Source organism: Cibotium barometz, chromosome 52, assembly GCF_041138505.1.
Source record: "Cibotium barometz isolate CiBa-2024 chromosome 52, ASM4113850v1, whole genome shotgun sequence".
Classification (NCBI taxonomy): domain Eukaryota; kingdom Viridiplantae; phylum Streptophyta; class Polypodiopsida; order Cyatheales; family Cibotiaceae; genus Cibotium; species Cibotium barometz.
In genome coordinates, this window is record NC_141097.1 from 18,520,453 (window position 1) to 18,526,895 (window position 6,443).

Consider the following 6,443-nt stretch of genomic DNA (forward strand, 5'->3'; position numbering starts at 1 on the left):
TAACGTGTATTGCCAGTATGACCCATCTGCACATGATGCATGTTTGGCAATTTCTGTTGACTCTCATGTATGGTATTTTGACAGTGGTGCTACAAAGCACATTACCTTGCATCGTGATATGTTCACTTGTCTTGAGGCTGTCCCTAATGGGAATACTGTCACATGTGCCAATAATGCTTCTTACCCAGTGAAGGGCATTGGTAAAATTATGCTTACTGCTGCAAATGGCAGTGCTTTCACACTTTCAGATGCTTTGTATGTGCCAGGGATAAAGAAGAATCTATTGTCTGTCTCTGCGCTTGCTAGACTTGGACTTGTAGTCAAATTTGTGGATGACAGATGTACTGTTCATGATTTGACTTCTGGTGATACGATTATTGTATTTGGCACCTTGTTTCATGGGCTGTATAGGCTCAATTCTTATGGTGACAAGTGTGTGGAAGATTCAGCAAATGCAGTTTCTGATAAAAAGACAGTTTCAGATGCAAAACTATGGCATGCTCGTTTTGGTCATCTAAACTTTGCTAGTTTGCTACGTTTGCAGAAATTTGATATGGTTGCTTCATTGCCCCCTCTTGAGGCACCATTGAAACATGTTTGTGAAGGCTGTATTTTGGGCAAAATGCAGCGTTCTGCGTTTCCAAAGGATGGTTCTGTGCGGGCCAATCGCAAATTGCAGCTTGTACATAGTGATGTATGTGGGCCTATGCAAACTCCGTCATTTGGTAAACACTTGTACTTCGTGACTTTCATTGATGATTACTCAAGGCATGCATGGGTATATCCACTGAAGGCAAAGTCCAAAGTGTTTTTGTGCTTCAAACAATTTTTGCTTATGGTTGAAAATGTATCCAATTGTTGTAATGTGGACACCCTCCATTCTGATCGAGGGGGGGAGTACATGTCTAAAGAGTTTGATGCATTTCTGGCTAGTCGTGGGATAAAACACCAATGTACAGTGCCATATATCCCTCAGCAAAATGGTGTTGCTGAGAGAAAAAACAGGTCACTTATGTAGATGGCACGATGTATGGTCAAGAGCCAAGCTTTGCCACATGTGTTTTGGCTTGAGGCTGTCATGTGTGCTGCATATGTACTCAACAGGTGTCCCACTAAGGCCTTGCAGTCTATTACTCCATACGAAGCTTGGCATGGCAGGAAGCCTTCCATTGGTCACTTGCGTGTCTTTAGTTGCTTGGCCTATGCTTTAGTGCCTGTGCAACAACGCAGAAAATTGGATGATAAGGCTGTCAAATGCATTTTTGTTGGTTACAATGCTGAGAGCAAGGGTTACAGATTGTATCATCCGCAGTCAAAGCGTATCTTGATTAGTCGAGATGTTGTTTTTGTGGAAGATGCTGTGCAGCCTTTGTTATCATATACCAAAGAGACAGGTGTGAGCTCACAGGATGTTTTTGATACACTGTTGCCTCTGTTTACAGGTGGGAATTCAAATGTAAGTCCTAATGAGGCAAATATTCAGCCTATGGAGATTTCAAACAACATCATAGATCAGCCTATTTCTGATGCAGATTTACAGGATGTAATTTATGAGGATAGAGCTGAAAATGAGCAGGCTAGAAGTATGCCTAAATGGCTGGTGCAAACCTTGCGTGATAGTAAAATTGATGCACCTATTTCTAGTCGTACTCGTTCAAGTTTTCAGCATGCCTCTTATGCTTCAGGTTGTTTTGCTTTGGCTGTGTCTAGTATGTGTGAAGAGGAAGAACCTCTTTCATTTGATGAGGCACAAAAATCAGAAAATTGGTTGGCTGCAATGCAAAGTGAGTATGATGCTATAATGAAGAATGGTACATGGTCTTTGTGTGATTTGCCTATTGGTAAAAAGGCCATTGGATGTAAGTGGGTTTTTAAGTTGAAACGAAAGCTAGATGGCAGTGTTGATCGCTATAAGGCTAGACTTGTTGCAAAGGGTTATGCTCAAGAAAAGGGCATTGATTTTGATGAGACCTTGCTCCCACTTGTCGTATGACTATGGTTTTGTTCAAAGAGGACAGGAAAACAAAGTGTGCAGGTTGAAAAAGGCTTTGTATGGTTTAAAGCAAGCTCCACGAGCTTGGTATGAAAAGATACATGCATATTTGACTGCACATGGTTTTCAGAATAGTCCAACAGAAAGCACCTTGTATGTTGAACGTGTGGATGATGTACATCTAATCATTGCTCTCTATGTTGATGACATGCTGCGCACAGGACCAAATGAGAATCATATTGCTGATTTTAAGGCTGATTTGAATGCCTCTTTTGAGATGTCAGATTTGGGGCATTTGCATCATTATTTGGGGATACAATTTAAGTAGTGTGATGGAGGTATTGCTTTGTGTTAGACAAAGTATATTGAGACATTGTTGCGGAGATTTGGCCTTGAAGACTGCAAGCCTATTGCTACTCCAATGGAGATAGGTTTGAAGTTGAGTCTTCATGATGCTGGAGATCACTTTGATGTCACACTCTATCAGACAACTGTTGGTTGCCTCATTTATGTATGCATTACGAGGTCAGGCCGGACATTCAGTTTGCAGTCTCACAGGTGAGCAGGTTTATGCATAGCCCAGGGTCTCAGCATTGGAAGGCAGTTAAACGTATCTTTCGCTACTTGAGTGGCACCATACATCTTGGGTTGTTTTATCCCAAGGGGGGATCGTTGCCGCCAAATTTACATGCTTTTTCGGACTCAGATTGGGCTAGTTGCTATGACACAAGAGTGTCCACAAGTGGTTTTTGTTTCATGCTCGGTAGCTCATGCATATCTTGGTTGAGCAAGAAGCAACCTACTGTGGCCACTTCTAGTTGTGAAGCTGAGTACAGGGTAGCTTTCACAGCTACGGTTGAGTGTGTGTGGCTACGACGGCTTATGGCTGACTTGGGTGTTGGACAGGAGTCTGCCACCTCTATCTACACTGACAGTCAGAGCGCATTGGCAGTTGGGAGAAACCCAATTTTTCATGCTCGTACAAAGCACATTGAGGTGCATTATCACTATGTCAGGGAGAGACTCTCAGCACGAGAGATCAGCTTGGCCTATGTGCCAACACAGGACAACCTCGTCGATCTTTTCACAAAGGTGCTTCCTCGTGTGAGAAGTTCGAAGCTTTCCACAAAGCTTTGGGCTTGCTCTCCTTTGTGGACTGATCTACTTCGGGCATGGCACTTCCCTATACATGAGTGCTAGCTCTCGTTCACACCATCACTCCCAGGGGAGATTTGTTGCCATATATACAGGCAGTGATGTGTGTGAACACACTTAGGACCGCCGGGGCACTTTTTCCCTCTTTAGGAGGTTTTTTCCCCCGGCTTGTATATATGCCTATCGTTCTAGGGCTAACTTATCTTTGTACATTGACACAATCTAATACACTTTGTGTTGTGTGCATTCTTGCTTCTTCTTCTCCAAGCTTTGTGTGCTTTCCTGCAACCCTAATTCCAACAGACACTGGGCCATTACATTGATATTAGATTTGTTAAAGAATGCAGTCTCCCTGTTATTTGTTGAGCTTTGTTGTGTACCTTTTAGTTTCTTATCTTCTTCAAACAAAGAGGATTCAACATCTTCAAGAGTAAGATTTGTAAGATTTGTAAGATTTGTAAGACTTGTTCCCTAAGATTTGGAAGATTAGCAAGAGTTGTTACCCAATCGAAGAAAACTCTTGATGCATGCTTTTGATTAAGATCGCAATTGCATCTTTCTCATTCACTAGTGCCTTGATACCTACAAGTTTCATAATAATGCTCTTTATCTTACCTCCAAAAATGAGTCTTTGAACTCCATATCAAGCCCATAGTACTATATTTTCATATTTATTTTTGAATTTGTTTTCCTAGCTCCAAATACTTTCTCTAGCTCATCCCAGGCTTCTTTGGCATGTTCTTTGTTGCTAATGTGATGAATGATATTATCCCCAATGATGACCATGGCTTTTCTATCTTTGTTTATCCTACTATGACCTGAGCCTCACTCCCTTCATTGAGTTCATCTCCATTTACCTCCCCAAAGCTCCTTTTGCATGAGTAGATACATGACTTTTGTTTGCCATGTATGAAATCCTTCACCCCACTAAATTTATCCATGAGGATTTAGGTAGCCATGGCTTAATGATGAGAAGGGTCTTACTAAGATTTAACAACATCCAAAGATGCAAATCCAATCATAAGATACTCAGAATACCTATGATAATTAACACTAATCAAAATATTAGTGATGTTAATTTTTTATTAATTATGCAAAAAATTGGACAGCTTTGGATGATAATTTTGAGCAGATTTGGTAATGAGTGAGAAAAAAAACGTTTGTAACCTTCAATAGCAATGAGCATGCTTGATATTTAAGCCTATAAACACATGATCAATCATTTTAATCAAGTCTTAATCATTGTATCACCAAACTTGCTTTTTGAAGAGTGCACATATCTGAATGAGGTAGAAGGCGGTGTTTTTAGCTCATTTTAAGGCTACAGATTGATTTTTAGGTGTTAAAAACCCTCAAAGATCGGTGGATTTTGTCTTGATTTTGCACAAGCTTGCCAATTTCAAGTTTTTTTCCAAAATTTCTAGTGCAGGTTGCAGAGCTTACCATTCACGAAAGGTATCGTTTTGAGCTAATTCTTCTGAGTTGCATGGTTGCCTAGAGCTACTCTACATCCCCCTAGAAGGACTTGACCAATGCTTAAGAGGATGGGGAGATCCAAGCACTCAAATGGCAGCCCTTTTTTCTATGCAGTGGATAAGATTAATTAAAGATAATGATAAGCCTAATTAGAACTAATGTAACTCCTAATTAGAAGGACTTGACCAATGCTTAAGAGGATGGGGAGATCCAAGCACTCCAATGGCAGCCCTTTTTTTATGCAATGGATAAGATTAATTAAAGATAATGATAATAATTAGTGCTAGTGTCGAATTTTGAGGATGGAATGGTGAACAAGCTCTCATATCATGTTAAGAAAATACATGATTTGAGATGGCTATGGAGTGTGTGAGTTGCAAGAGAGAGCTATGGTGGATAAACGATTAAAGAAGACATCATTAAAGCATGATATCAACACTAATAGAGACGGTTAAGGTATGGGACAAGACTAATCAATAGAGCACATGCCTTTTATATTCCCAAGGCCCATGTGCCCTAATCCCACATGTAAATGACCCTAAGCCCATGTGCCTAGGCCCATCCCATGTGCATGTGCATGTAAATGACCCTAAGCCCATGTGCCTAGGCCCATCCCATGTGCATGTGCATCCTAAAAATAATTTGCTACACTATCAACCCAATTAACTTTTGTGTAACCATGTAGCTATATCTTTGTGCCAACCTCATAGAAAAGTCCATAGTTAACTATGGACTTTATGTACCTAAGAATACGTTTAGCTACATCCAAGTGTGGATTCCTAGGGGCTATATAAACTAACTCACAAATACAACATAGCTCAAGTCTGGCCTAGTAATGGCCATGTATAAACTAGCTACATCCAAGTGTGGATTCCTAGGGGCTGTATAAACTAACTCACAAATACAACATAGCTCAAGTCTGGCCTAGTAATGGCCACGTAGATCAAGCTAACCACTATGCACTTGTACGTAGTGGGGTCTTCCAAAGCTCATTGTGTGAAAAGCTTTGTGTTCTACTCAATGACCTGGCACTCTACCAAGTAGGATGCATGCTTGTATAGGGCTATGTGATTGCATTAGTGAGTGCTGGACACAGCAAACCAAGGACACACTGTGTTCTTGAGTTGTCGGCCCCATTTGAGGATTCAGATGGTCTTAGATGGTCATGGGAGCTGCGTAAAATCCCTATGGAATATTGTTATAGTTTAATATGGTGATGTGGTCAGTTGGTCATTTTGGACCGACGTGGCTGATCTACTCTATGCCGACCCTAGGTACTATATATAGTATAGCTTGGCAACCTTAGTTCATTGAGTTCATTGTGGTCAGACACTTTTGTAAGCAAGGCATCCTCACTCTAGAGTCTATTTAGATTCATATCAAAGCTCCTTACCTGGAGCACATGGGTAATTAGGTTTTTGTAAGCAATAATATTGTTTACTCTCCATTTCTTTATCTAATTCACTATTTTGTATTGTGTTAATCCAGCTTTTGCAATTGTGTATTCTTTCCCCAATTTAATACTTTGTATTGTGTTGATCATCGTGCTTCTCCTATTGTGTATTCTTACACACCTCTAATACCGTAGCACACCCAAATCCTACATCTTAGACTTTTGCTTCCTGACATCAAATATGTGAGCATCACTATCATCATCAAGTGATAATTAAGTCATCCACATAAATGACTAATAGCATGATCCCTCTCTATGTCTTTTTCGCATAAAGTGAAAAGTTTGTATTGGATATCTGAAATCCAATGGTAACAAGATACTCCCCGATCTTACATGACTATTCTTTGGGTGCCTACTGCAAGCCAT